This window comes from Leptopilina heterotoma, unplaced genomic scaffold (genome assembly GCF_015476425.1).
Source record: "Leptopilina heterotoma isolate Lh14 unplaced genomic scaffold, ASM1547642v1 Lhet_114, whole genome shotgun sequence".
Classification (NCBI taxonomy): Eukaryota; Metazoa; Arthropoda; class Insecta; order Hymenoptera; family Figitidae; genus Leptopilina; species Leptopilina heterotoma.
Window position 1 is genome coordinate 5,124,194 of NW_025110833.1, and position 15,912 is coordinate 5,140,105.

Consider the following 15,912-nt stretch of genomic DNA (forward strand, 5'->3'; position numbering starts at 1 on the left):
AAATAGATTTTCTCATTAACAAATAAATTTTCCAAAATAAAAAAAAAAATTTCTTTAAAAAAAAGAATTTTTGAGTAAAAAATAAATTTTACCATTAACAAAATAAATTTTTCACTATTAAAAAATAAATTTTCCCCCATTTTAAAAAATAAATTTTTCCCTATTAAACAATTAACTGCTCAATTTAAATACAATTTCATCGAATGAAGAATAACTTTTTCTGAGAAACAAAATAAGAAGATAAATTCGATCCCTTGATGCGCAAAATAAAAGAAATTTTAGAGAGAATTTACTCCTCCCTACTGTGTGTTTGCGCACGTGATTCACAATAATTTTGTTTTGAATTAAAGCACATAATCAACCATACATGTATATGCTAGTTTCAACTGGATTTTTGCGGAAATAGAAAGTTAAGGGCGATTATAAAGAGAATCTTTGCACTTTTGTTCTGGATGTTCGTCATTGGTCGTGGCAAATAACAAATAATCATAAACCTCATTATCGGAAAAAAGCCTCTTAAAAATAAAAAGAAGTAAAAAAAAGCACTAAATAAAAACTTAAAATTATCTCGTTGAGTGTATTTTAAGTAAATAGTAAAATCTATATCTTTGTGTTGTGGGATAATTAAAAATTTTTTATATTAATTTTTCAAATTTTAATTCTAAATAATTTATTTTTTAATTCATATCGAAATTGTTTTTTTATTTTCCTATTTTCAATTTTTTGTTTTTAATAAATCAAAAAACGAGGAGAAAAAAAATTCAATTTTGTTTTTTTATTGAAATAAAATATAAATCAGAAAAAAAGAAAATCTTCCGTCAATTTTATTTTTTATTGAAATAAATAAAAAAAGAAAATCTTTCTCTTCATTTTGTTTTTTTATTCGAACAAACCAAAAAAAAGAAAACAAAATTTTTATCAATAAATTAGACTCTTTAAAATCATTATAAATGAATGGAAAAATTGTCTTGCTCGAAAATTCAAAAGTTCGATTTACGAAACTTTTTTTCTTTTTTTTTTATAATTGATTCTCGATGCGTGCAGGACGTTATTGTTCGCGCATAAATACTTTATCCGACATTATTGTGCAACCGATTGGAGACGAATATTTTGTTATCTAATTTAATTTGCAAATTCACATTTTATCGTGTATAAATTTAATTATGTAATATGAATCACAATTGACTCGTAAAATACCCATATACGTGATTAAATTCATATAAATCAACTCTAAAACTGTGTTAATTAGAGAAAATCAAAGGTAAATTCAATCGATAGTAATTTATGAGTGATTTAAAAAAATTAATTAATATTTTCGGATGATTTTTAATTATAGAATTAATATGAAAATGAAAAATATTTTTTGTAATTGCAACAGTCACTTACCACTCTACCCTCAAGTGTCAGCTTTCCATCTGAAATAAACAAAAAAAAAATTTTATTACTATTTTCTTGAAATTTGAAATAATAAAAAATACTGAAATTACTTTTTTGAATTTTAAATAATTAAAAAACGGTATTTTATTTTAAACTTTGAAAACTTGAAAATATAAAAAATAATAAAATTCGATTTTGGAAAATTCACTCACATAGAAATATTTTCCAAACATAAATATATAAAATATGAGAAAAATATCTGTAACGTTTGCAGATTGTGCATCAGTTAAAATGGGTGACAGCACAGCAATAATTCTCAAAGATTTCTTTTCCAAGCCATAAAGATATTTATCTAAAGATAGAATTTTCTGACTCTAATTTTTTTCTTTTTCTTGTTTTTTTTTTTAAATAATATTTACCGCGCGTACAAAACTTACATTATATTAACAAGGGAAGAATAAATTCACACAGAAAAAATAAAAAAGTAATCTTGTCAAAAATTAGCAGGAAAAAAATATTTGTCATGTTTATTGGGATAAACTTTCGAAAAGAAAAAAAAATTAGAGGGAAAAAAATTCGTTAAAATTACAAGAAAATATTTTTATCTCAAGAACAAAGGAAAAAGAAATCGTAGATTATTTTATTAACATGGTTTACAAAATTTTTAATTAACAAACAAAAATTTTTTTTATTATTGTTTTTAAGGTTCTTTTGGAAATAAAAAAAGTTTATTTGTTTTTTTTTTACAAATCAGAAAAGAAATTGTATTCTTTCTCGAAACTAAAAAGTTCTTTTACTCGAATTAATTAATAAAATAATCTTTGAGATAAATATTATAATTTTTAATATTCATTTATTTATTTATTTATTTATTTATTCATTCATTTATTTATTCATTTACTTATTTATTCATTCATTTATTTATTTATTCATTTATTCATTTATTTATTTATAAATAATAAATATTAACATTTATATCATTATTTTTAATACACAATTTTCTCATAGACATTTTTCGAAGCAAATTTTATTTTTTCGTGAAATAAATGATTCTTTGTGCGCATACAATAAAAAGAAAAAAAACTTTTATCGCTCTTTTGTAATTGTATCAGATTTTTTTTCTATTCCCTGTAAATTTTCTTATATGAGAAAAATTCTTTCATTTTCAGGCGAGAGAATTTTTCTATTTTCAAAAGGGAAATATTATATTTCTACGAGGATAATCTAAAACCGAGAGATTTATCTGCCATATGGCACATATTATACAAGAAAATTTTCTATTAAAAACAGAATTCTTTTCAATTTACAAGAATATGGAAAAAAAATTTTTTCATTTAAATTTAATTTTCTTAAAAATTATTATTCTATTATTTTCTTTTCCTTTTATTTAATTATTTTCATTCTATTTTATTATATTTGTTGACTAATAAATTATTTTTAATTTATTTATTAGTATTTTTTTTATAGAAATTATTATTAAATAATGAAAAATTTATTATTCATTAAAGTAATTAAATTAAATTATTATTATTATTAAAGTAATTAAATTTTGAAATATACTAATTTGAAATATATTAATTTGAAATATAATTAAATAAAAATTCACTAATTAAAAAAAAAATTTTCTTTTGTAAATGAAAAGAAAAACAATGCGAAACAAATAAAAAAAAAATTAAAATACACCAAAAATTTATTTATTTAATTAATTGCCACATATAATATTAATTAAACATTCATTTATTTACAAATAATATTAATTAATTATTTGTTTATTAATGTATAATATTAATTAATATTCACAAACTTAAATAATAATTAAGTAAAAAGGACGAGAAATGGTAAAAAAAATTAAAAGGGGAAAGCAAATATAAATAATAATTTATGCTGATTAGAAAAAAGAACCTTGATTTTTGCTCTTGAGTAAATAGTAAATCAATGAATTATCATTTAAGCAGAAACACAGGACAACGGCTCCTAGAAGTCTTTCAGTCTCGTCTCAATAAGAAAAATGACAAGACTATAATAAATATATATGTATACGTCGGTAAAGTTATCGCTTCAATAACGTCTATTGACGCCTCATAATGTTGACGTTGAGTCACACGCATGCATTTATTAATGTTTTCACCCGCGAGAGAGTTAGCGAACTCAACGCTAAACATTTTTTTTTCTATTCAGATAAGAATACAACAATCAATCGAATTTCAATTGTCTTCAAACAAAACAAATGCACTCATATTGTATGGACTGGTGGTTGAAATTAAAATAATTGTAATCAAAATCAAAAATATTGTTATTATGACAATAAAAAATAACAATAATAATTTTTATTATTATTATTATTATTGTTTTTATTTTTTTATAATTTTTATTTCTATTATTATAATAAATAATGATAATAATAATAATTGTCATTATTGTTTTTATTATTTTATAATTATTTATTTTTTAATAACAAATAAATTAATAACATTGAAAACTTTTTGATCTAAACAATTTGTTTATATAATATTTATTAACAATTTTTTGGTATACAAAAATTTGTTTATATAATATTTACTAACAATTTGTTAGTATAAACAATTTGACTAAATAATATGTACAACAATTTGTTATAACAATTTGTTAATATAAATAAACTATTGGTTCAAACAAATTATTAATATAAAGTATTAACAAATTAATAGTTCAAAAAAATTATTATATAAATTATAAACCAATTATTTGGATAAACAAATCGTTAATAAAAATAAATTACTAGCAGAAGGAAATTGTTTATATAAATATAAATTATTGTCAGAAACAAATTATGAGCAAAAATAAATTCTTAACTTAAACAGATTGTAACTTAACAAATATTATTAACCTGAATAAACAAATTTCTTTTTCTCTTATATTGAAATAAACAAAATTATTAATTAACAAAAGTAAACGAAATAAATAAAAATCTCTAAACAAATTGCAAGTGTATAAGTAAATTATTAATGTAAACAAATTGTAACAATAAATAAATTACGAGATAAATTATTAACCTAAATAAACAAAATTTGTTTCTCTTATATTGAAATAAACAAAATTATTAATTAACAAAAATAAACGAAACAAACAAATTAAGTTATTAATTTATAAACAAATTGTAATTGAAATAACAATAAAAAATTAAATCTTTGACATTAACAAATTGTTATTTTAAAACGATTATTAACCTAAAAAATTAATTTGTTACTAATATTGAAATAAACAATTATTTGCTTATTGTATTTAATTATTTTATTTATTTAAATTATTATAATAAACAAATTGTTACTATAAACAAATTCATTAACTTAAATACTGGACTGGTTAATTAGTTATAAACAAATATAGTGTCTACAATTATTCGGCACTTGTGGAAAATTTAAATAAAATTAAATAATTATAATATTAGGTTACTATAATTATTTTATTTTTCATTTAATTAAAAATAAATAATTTAAATTTAATTAGCAATAGATTGTATAATTTCTTGCAAAATATATGCAAATTCCTTGGAGTAATAATAAATTTTATATATATAAACATATTCAAATATTATCGATTAACATTTAATTATTCAAATTATTATTTATGTATTTAAAAAATTGCACTCATAAAGAGAATGATTCATATCTGACATTGTGGTTAATAACACGATTTCATTTCATCCTTGAATTGCAAAATAAAAAATTTTACGAATGCAAATTCACCCGTTTACCAATATTTACCAATCACAAGGAAAAAAATTCCTTCCTCCCTTCGTCATGAGACTGAAGTTAATTATTTATTATAATTTATTCTTATTATTGTTTAAACAATTTATTGTTTTAACCAAATTCAAATAAAATAATAATAATAACAATAATTTTTTTTTATTAAGGTTAAAAAATTATTTTGATTATTATTTAAAAAAGTAAATTTTAGATATTAATTTTGTTTTGATTTTATTTATTTATCTTTTATTTATTTATTTTGTTTTTATTTTATTAATTTGAATTAATTCGTTAATTTTGTTATAAAGTTAATTTGTTATAAATTATAATTTATAACAAAATTAGTTAATTAGTCAAGTAATTAGTTTAATAAATTAACCAATTTATTATTAAACTTTTCACTTTTTCTCTAGACAAGTTTTTTTCAATTAAGAAAAATTGTAATAATTTTTTTGAAAATTTCTCCCATTGTTTGACATTTACAATAATTATCGTGTCATTTACGTATGATTTACGAATAATTATTGTGTTTGTTATTTACAACATTTTCATCGTAAGAATAAGAAGAAGAAGATGAAGACTTTGTATGCTTAATATTTTGACCCAATTTTTTTTAACATAATAATATTATTTATCGCAATGATGATACAGAAGTCGATTCCTTTACTTTACTTCTTTTCTGAGATATAATACTTGTAGGCAAAAGGAAAACAGATTCTGCAAATTATTTATCCACTTATTGTGTTGCTGACTCATATTCATTATCACAAACGTACAAAAACCCCAGGGAGAGAGAGAGAGAGAGATAGATCAGTTATATGTCTAACAATCAAGTCTTATAATATTACATTGAAAATGTATTCTTACATCACTGGTAAACAAACAATTATTTTTTATAATCTAGTTGCAAAAAAATAAAAACGGCTGACTTGGGGAAAAAAGAAGTTTAAAATAGCAACTTGAGAAATAATTAATTCGAACAAATATCGTTTTTCATTGTTCGACAACAATTTCCTTAAATCAACTATATAATGATTCGTTTCATTGTTTCTTTTTTTTGTTTTCATCTTTTTTTTTCTTTTTCTAATTCATTATGTTTGTTTAACAAATGATCGTATATAAATTAGAATAAATGGTGTAAATTATTATTAACATTAATTAGTATTAAATAAATTATAACAATTATTATTTATAATTATTTATTATTATTTATTATTATTTATTATTATTTATTATTACCCTACTATTCCTTTTTTTCTTAAAAACATTTTTCATTTTCATATATTAAATTATATTTTGAAAATAAAAGTAAAAAATTTACAATTTTTATAAACACCTAGATGAATATTGATATTTTATAAAATTTCACTTTTTCAATGAATTTCATTAGAAATTTCAATAATTGAAATTCTTCTGAAATTTTTTAAAATACTATTAAAAATATTTAAAAATACTATTTTAAAATACAATATTTAGTTAATTATTAAAAATAGTGGATTTATAGACGAATTTTACTCAAAAACACTAAAAAAATTGAATTTTGGAAAAATTATAAATGATTGCATAAATTCAATTATTTTCAAAATTTTTAATAAAATTCTTGTCAAAATTCAATTTAAAAAAAATTTTTAGTAACATTTTTGGCAAAATTTCAATTATTTTCAAAAATTTTCCTCAATTTCATATAAATTCTATTATTTACAAAATTTCTTATAAATTTCTTCGCACTAATTGAATTATTTTCAATAAATAATAAAATTTCTTACAGGGATTGAATTATTTTCATAAATAATAAAATTCTTTTTAGGAATTGAATTATTTTTATAAATAAAACTCATCGCAGAATTTCAATTATTTCGAATACAATTTTAATCGAATTCCTCGAAAAATATAATTGTTCTTAAAAATTTTATTAAAAATTGTCAAAAGATATCAATTATTTAAAAATGTTTTGATAAAATATTTTATGAGAATTTAATTTTAAGACATATTTAATTATTCAATAAATTATTTATTTTTGCATTTAAATAATTGAATTCTCGTAGAATATTCTAATAAAAATTGATTTAAAAATGAATTTCAGTTAAAATTTTTGATTTGAATATTTATTATTCAAATTATTAATTTTTTACTTTCAAATTTTAATTTTACAACAATTTTTTTATGAAGTATTTCTTTGCTATATTTAATAAACAAAAAAAAATTCGACTCCTCGTGTTAGAAAAATTGAATAAAAATAATTTTTCTATGATGTATCCTTCGCGCTTTATATTGCAGAAAAGCGCGTATGGACTGCAGTTGTGCAACAATGGATGTTCAATTTGCGGAAGCCGGATGTGCGACTCGAGTTGTAATATTCACTATATTCATAAGAGATCGAAAAGTGGGAGAGAGAAAATGGGTTGAAATCAAAAAATTTTATTTTTACAAAAAAAAAAAGAAATAAAATATTGAAAACATTTTACAATTTGGAAACTCATAATATCCTTTCTGTATTTTTTTAAATTTTATTTTAAAAAATTTTTATTTACTTTTTGTTTTTAATTTTTATTTCATATTATTATTTTTATTTATATTTCTTTATGAGTGGTTTTATTTTTCGGCGGCTTAGCAATTATTTTTTTAATTTAATTAAAAAAAATTTTTTTTTAATTTTAATTTTTTTTTAACTTGCAATTTCGTTTTTTGTTTAATTTTTCCTATAAGCAGGTTTTTTTTAAAATTAATTTCAGTAATTAACGTCAATAAATGTCATTTACACCCGCGGTGGAATCGTCGCATTTTACTTGAGATTCCAAGAGAGATTGTTGATCTCTAATTAAAAAAGAAGCGTGGGTCATATCAATAAAATTGCGAATTCTGAAAATAAGTAGTCTCAAATAAAGTACCTCTGATTTTATCGAAAAAATTTTTTCTTCTTTTCCAGAAAATTTTTCTTTTTCACAATCGAGACAAACGCGCACATCTTTCAAAAAGACAATTAATAGAATTAAATATTTTTCAGTTTATTTTGAAGACCGAAAAAAAAATAGAAATGCGGAAAAAAGAAATTATCGTCGAATTTTAATATTTTTATTAAAAAAATAAAATTGTTGTAACTATTAATAATTATATTTATTATTGTAATTATTATAATTAAAAAAAAGAATAAAATAATGACAATAAAAATTGCCAAAAATGGAAGAGCAAAAAGGAGAAAAAGAACGAAAAATTGAAGAATAATGATTATTTTATAATTATATTATAAAATTATAATTACGTTATAATTATCAATAACTATTAATATTCTCAATTAAGATTACAACAATAAATAGTTCTAATTAACTAAAAAAAAACATAGATCAGCAAAAAAAAAGAGCGAAAAAAACATTCAAATTATTATTCGCTTTTATGGATTATTAAGAGAGATATTATTGACACAAAAAGAGAAGTAGTTTAATAAATAATATTCTAGGTTCTCCTCCGTTTTTACTGATTCTCGCAAAAAAATAAGGAAGTAAAATTATTTCCTTTGTATTTGTTTATATATTTTTATGGAAAAAAATTTTTTTTTTTTTTTAATGTGCGCTGCAGATCAATCACAATGCAAAAGCATGGAATCGTTTATTATATACACACGATTTAGCACAGTCGTTTAGCACAATAATGATAATCATATAATAATTAACTCTAAAATTGAAAAAAAAATACCACTTTATATACATAAAAATGAAAATCTATTTACTTTTTCTCGACAAATATTTATTTTTTATCTCATTCACAATGTGAAAAAAGAACGTAAATTTCTTCAGAACCAAAAAATGTTTTCTGCTTAAATGAAAAATGCAAATTTATTTTCACTTTCGAGGAAATGATTCATTCATAAATATCTCCTTGAATGAATAAGTTTATGAATATTGGTAAAAAAAAATCAGTTGTGTATAATTTATTGTAAATTAAAATTTTTATTTTTATAATTTAATTATTAATTACAGAAAATAAAAATTATAATGGAAATAATTATAATAATAATAAACAACAATAAGAATATTAATAATAATAAAACTAATAATAATAATAATAATAATAATAGTAATAATAATAATAATAATAATAATAATAATAATTTCAGTTTGTTTGTTATTAAAATATGTTATTTAGCAAATAATATTATAACACTTAACAAAGTAAATAAAATACTCCGGCAAATTTGCGACAAATTAAGTTGGCATTTTATTTTCACCGAGATTTATGAAAGTTCGTGATAATTAGCAGTTTTAGAGGATATAATATAATGAACTGGTTACATTCGTACCTATATAAATGTCCCTCTCATTTGCAATTCTGCGCAATAAAATTCTCCGGAGAATGAGAAAATCACGTGTTTTTCTGAGGGGAAAAATTTTTACTCGAAGTGAAGAACATGAAAAAAAAAGTTTTGTTGAAAATAGCCATTTCCTTAGAGAAAGAAGGAGAAAAAGAGCGAAAGAGTCTGAAAGAAAGAGAGAGAGAGAGAGAGAGAGAGAGAGAGAAAAGAGTAAAAGAGAGAAAAAAGAATGAGAGAAATAGGGAAAGAAAAAGAGAAAAAAGAATGAAAGAAAATTAGAGAGAAAAAGACTGAAAGAGAAAAAAGCGAGAGAGATAGAGAGAGAGAGATAGAGAAAGGGTGTGAGTTAGGGAAATATAAAAGTTTGAAGGGACTCGCGAAAAAAAACTACGTACACGTAGATAATAAAAATGGCATTGAACTGATTTCAGAAATGTATTGTGTAGAATTGCTCACGTGACTTTTTGTGAATAAAAAATTTTTTTTTTAAATTTATTTTTCATCCACAAAGTCATGTAAAGTCAAACAATGCCAGGCAACATCACGAATGCGGGTTTTTAAACGATAAAAAGCATATAGTTCATGAATTGCTATTTACTTTTACAAAATATGTGATATATTCATCGAGATGTATTTCTAAACAAAAAGACAAGAAAAAAAAATGAAAATTTACTTCTCACTGAAAAGAAAAACGATTTCCACCTATGTCGATAACTATTGTTATAATATTACCAATTGTGTCATTTTTTTACCACTTTTATGGTAAAAATTACAAATAGTACCAAAGTGGTTTTAAATACTTTGAATAATTAAATACACAGATACACTAAATGGTAACAAAAATAATTTTCATTAAATATGTGAATGGTACAGCTTTGAAATTCTTTTAGGTGGTACCAATTGCAAATTCTGTCAAAATCAACTGGTACCAGTTAAAATTATTGTTAACTGCGACTGGTACCACTTGAAAATTCTGCTAATTGCAACTGGTACCACTTGGAAATTTTATTAACTGTAACTGGTATCAGGTAAAATTTTATTAACTAGAATTGGTACCAAATAAAAACTTTACCAACTACCAATTAACAAAATTAACTAGTACCATTTAGAGAATTATTAAGTAAGTAACTGGTAACAATTGAAAATTTTGCTAACTGCAACTGGTTCCACTTGAAAGTTTTATTTACTATGTAACTGGTATCAATTCAATTTCTATTTACTCTAACTGGAACCAGTTGAAATTTCTATAAACCATAACTGGTACCACTTAAAATTTTCATTTACTAGAACTGGTACCAATTGAAATATTTTTTAACTACCAATTATCAAAAATAAATAGCACCAATTAGAAAATTTTTTAAGCAAGTTATTGGTACCAATTGAAAAGTTTGCTAACTGCAACTGGTACCACTTGAAATTTTTATTTACTATGTAACTGGTACCAACTAAAATTTATATTTACTCTAACTGGCACCAGTTGAAATTACTATTAACCATAACTGGTACCACTTGAAACTTTCATTAACATGAACTGGTACCAATTGAAACTTTCATTAACTATTTAAATGTTACCAAATAAATTGTTTATCAACTACAATTGGTACCACTCGAAATATTTATTAATCACATATTTAGTACCAATTAAAAATTTTTTAGATTGTACCGATTGTGACTTAGCAAAATTAACACAAATTAGAAAATTTATTAAGTAAGTAACTGGTACCAACTGACACGTTCTTTAGGTGGTACCAATTAAATCTACCTTTAGGTGGTACCGATTAATTCTACCAAATTATACTGATTCCGACTAAAACTTCTATTAAGTAATAACTGGTACCAATTGAAACTTCCATTAAATTTGAAACTGGTATCAATTAAAACTTCCATTAATTATTTAATTGTGACCAATTAAAACTTCCATTAACTATGTAACTGGTATCAATGAAAACTTCTTGTAACAAGAAAAAATTAAAATTTCTATTAGGCGGTACCAATTGTAAGTTCTACTAAAATTAGGTGGTACCAATTACAACTCTTATTAATTTAATTGGTACCACTTGAAATTGCTATTAATTATGCAATTGGTACCAACCAAATCTTCCATTAGATGGTACCAATTGTAACTTCCACTAAAATTAACTGGTAACAATGAAAAGTTCCTTTTAAGTGGTACCAATTGAAACTAACACTAACTGCAACTGGTACAAATGAAAATAATTGCCATGTAAATGAACTAAAAAATGTAAAGATTACAAATTGTAATTAAAAAATAAATTAAATTGAAAAAATTAAAACAATAATTTAAAAAATAAAAGAGAAAATAAATAAATAACATAAATTTAATTTAAGAAATTTGTAAAATAAAGAAGAAAATAAATAAAATAAATTAGAAAATAAAAAGGAAAATAAAAAAGAAAATAAATTAAATTAACGATCTTCGTGTATAAGGGCTGTATAATTTGGTAAATAAAAGAGAAAATTAAATTAAAATTAATTGAATTGAATTAAAGTAAATAAATTAAAAAATAAAATAAATTAAAATATCAATAACCAATCGTTACTATCATCAACTAATTAAATATAACTGCTAAAAATTAAAATTACAACAGTTGCAATTCGCAAAAAAAATTTAAATATAATTAGCAAATTGTAAATTGGAAAACAACCAATTATAAAATTACGAATACTGAACATTTTGTTCGTCCTTGCTGTACCAACTTTCTATCATTTTCCACAGATGAGTGAAATTTGAAGAGAACATTTTGAAACAGAACGAGAGACCAAAAAAAAAAAAAAAATTGAAGGAAATATTCATCTTTTTTTTTTCTTTCCGTTTGATTATCTGTTTAAAACAGTCGCTATTGCATTTCGTTCGAATATATTGTATACATATATATGAATATACAATTTGATTTTAGTGTGTATATGTAAAGTGTTACGAGTACCTCATAACTACATCCACTGAATTTATGACTTAGATTGCAGATAAAGACAGTAGTGAGAAGGAACCTATGCGCGCATATGTATAGAGAAGTATATACACTGATCGCTCTAAACATGAAAAAATATTAAATTACCAACAAGAGTAATTGCAACATCCTGTACCAAGTCATCAGTAATCGGAAGCTATTTTACAGACTATTTAAACTTTGTATTTTCCGCTAATAGTCCTTTTCAATGGTTCTTCATTCATTTATTTCGTATATCGTCAAAAAAAAAAAAAAAAAAAAAGAAAAATCATCTAGCGAGAAAATTTTTATTTTTAATATAGGGGAGTAGAGGTTGAAATTTACTGATTTATCGGAAAAGGATTTTTTTACACTTTGTATTTACTTATTTAACCATTTTTAATTAATTTTGTTGCCATTGTATTTATTTTTGTTCACTCTGTATTTATTTTGTTTCCTTGGTATTTATTTTTATCCATTGTATTTTTTTTTTTTTGCCTTTGTATTTATTCGGTTGCCTACTGTATTTATGTTTGATCTTTTGTATGTACATATTTTGTTGCTTCTTCATTGAAAGTAGAAAAAAAAAATAATTTCTGAATTGAAAAGGAAAAAAATTGTATCCTCTGCTCGTTTCTATTTCTGCTTGATTGAATTTTTTCTTAATTATATACATTGCAAATATTTTCGTCTTTCTATGATTGAATATTACTTTATTTTGCAACGACTAAGTAAAATATTACTTTGGATTTATTGCACTGTCAGTTAAATATGACAACATAATCTTTTCAATTTCATGGAGTTCTCTTGTGATTGACTTGTCACATAACGCACGCAATGCAACTTTAAAAATCTTTCCAAACACTTCAAAAACAGAATTAAAATATTACACACTGAATAATTGCAACCAAGTTCTACTATACAATTAAATGTATAGTAACAATAATTAATAAAAGTAAATTAAATACTTAATTGCTATAAAACTGAAATTACCGTCAAAGGTCAATGGTACCAATTGAAATTACCGTCAATCGTTACTGGTAACAATTACAACTGGTACCAATTGAAATTACAGTCAAATGTTACTGGTACCAATTATAACTACCGTCAAACGTCACTGGTACCAATTAGAACTACCGTCTGTCAAAATTTTCACCAATTGGAACTACCGTCTATCGTAATTTTTACCAACTGAAATTATCGTTAAACGGAACTGGTACCAAATGAAATAACCGTCAAACGTAACTGATACCAACTGAAATTACCGTCAAACGTTATTGGTACTAATTAAAATTATTATCTGTCGAAATGTTTACCAAATGAAATTACCGTCAACGCAACTGATGCCAATTGAATTTACCTTGAATCGCAACTGGTACCGAATGAAATTACCGTCAAACACTCACTGGTACCAATTATAACTAAAAAACAAAGAAACGCGACTGGTACCAATGAAAACTACCTTTAAACGTAACTGATACCAATTGGAACTACCGTCTGTCGTAATTTTCACCAATTGAAATTACCGTCAAATGTTACTGCTACCAACTGATCAATTAAAACTACCGTCGAACGTAAATGTTAAAAATTGTAATAACAAACAATAGTAACTGTTACCAATTGCATTTATCGTCAAACGTAACTGATACCAATTGAATTTACCGTCAAGCGTAAATGATTCGAATTGAAAGATACCAATTATAACTACCGTCTGACATAATTGGTACCAATTGAAATTACCGTCAAACGCAACTGATACTCTTTGAATTTAGTGTCAAGCGTAAGTGTCACCAACTGAAACTACCGTTAAACTGAACTACCGTTAACTGATACCAACTGAAATTATCGTCAAACGTTATTGGTACCAATTAAAACTACCGTCTGTCGTAATTTTTACCAAATTGAAATTACCGTCAAACGCAACTAATACCAACTGAAACTACCGTTAAACGTAACTGATAACAATTGAATTTACCGTAAAACTTAACTGGTACCAACTGAAACTACCGTCTAAAGAAAAAAAAAATCTTGGGAGATGAAAATTCATCCTCCAGCGAAATACGCGCCGACTGAAGAATATTTCACCTTGCACGTCACTCTTTGGAATGAAAACCTGATAATTGAATATTTTCTCAATGATTTTTCTCAAAAATACAAAAAAATGAAAACAAAGAGTCATACAAAATCGTGAGATAAATCTTCTCAGCCTCTCAAACACGGTACAAAAAAAATCCAAATTTCTACCAATTGACAAAAGTTTCTTCTCTTCGACTCCTTCGCCAGTGAGCGGTAGACAAAAAAAAATCATAGAAGAAGAAGATGACGAGAAAAAAATCCAATTTCTATTGTTGATATATTCATATCAGATTATCATATAAAGCCATACATTACAGGCAAGTAGTCAACTAGTCAGTGGTGAATTGAAAGCCAAGTAGTCAGCGTCAGCCGTCGGGTAAACGGTGGATTATACGATTCTCCAAGTCAGCAAAGTCAGTCGGCAGCAGTTGTCTCCGAACCCTCGAATCGGCTGGACGTGAAAACACAAATTCAGTTCGTGTCAAGATTCGTGTCAAGTTTATTTATTTCCCCTCTCCCCCCCGCGGACCCCTGTTTTTTTCCTAAATCCGAATTTTTTTGTTTTTGAATTATTCAAAAGTGATCAAAATAAAAAAAAAAAAGAAAAATTCATTGCTCTTTGTTTTTTTATTTGTAAACGAAAAATTTAATTTCATCCTCGACGACTTTTTCGTTTATTAAAAAAGAAAAATACCCGAGTCGTCGAGGATCATCAGAAGAAAAAAACTAGAGGATTTTCTTTGTTTCAAACACACATTTGTTTTTTGCGATTGTTTCTTTATTTGGGGGGTTTTTTTTGAAAAAGGAGAAAATTATTTCGCGGTAAGAAAAAAAAAATTTTTTTTTATTAAAAACTGTGATATTTTTGAAAGTTTTGCGGCAGAGGAGTTTTGAGTGACCTCTGCTTGCGCCGAGAAGAAGACGGGAGGACGAGTCGTTGGACCAAGGGAGTCGAGAATATCCGTTACGACGTGAGTAATTTTTATACTCTAAATTTCTTTTTTTTCCTAGCGTTTTTTTCCCCACTTTTTTTAGTACAGATTTGTTTTTTTTTTTATTTTACGATTATTTTATTTTACGATTTTTTTTTATTTCCCATGTTTATGCTTTTTATTTTTAGCTTCAATTTATCGATTATTCTTTAGGTGTTCTTTATACTCTTCGTATAGTCTCATATTTCTCGTGCGCTTTCAAAGATTAGAAATTTAATTGAAATCTTCTAAAATTCGTCGATTTTTATTAGAATTTTTTTTATCAAAAATTTACTGAAATATATTTTTATATATAACAAATAAATATTTATTTATTAAAATTTAATTTGCTAATTTATAATTGTTTCATAATTTTTTTTTTTTGAATTGAAATATCTTCAAACAAATATTAATTTTTAATTATGGAAATTATATTCAAAACTGGTAAATTTTTATTTTACATTTTAAATTTGTTCATATTTTGAAATTCGTTACTTTATGGCAAA

The 15,912-nt window shown here is 23.3% G+C and overlaps 2 protein-coding genes across 2 annotated transcripts in view; one reads left to right on the top strand and one right to left on the bottom strand.

The window, feature by feature from the left end:
- Window positions 1-1,386: 1,386 nt before the first annotated feature.
- LOC122508757 overlaps window positions 1,387-15,912 on the bottom strand; it is a 166,151-nt gene continuing 151,625 nt past the window's right edge. Inside the window, exon 5 of the transcript XR_006302265.1 lies at window positions 1,387-1,415. The gene's annotated coding sequence lies outside the window, so the exon portion shown is untranslated. The remainder of the gene's footprint in view (window positions 1,416-15,912) is intronic.
- The window catches only part of LOC122508699 (UNC93-like protein), an 85,582-nt gene continuing 84,440 nt past the window's right edge, over window positions 14,771-15,912 (top strand). The window contains exon 1 of the mRNA XM_043622205.1: window positions 14,771-15,406. The gene's annotated coding sequence lies outside the window, so the exon portion shown is untranslated. The remainder of the gene's footprint in view (window positions 15,407-15,912) is intronic.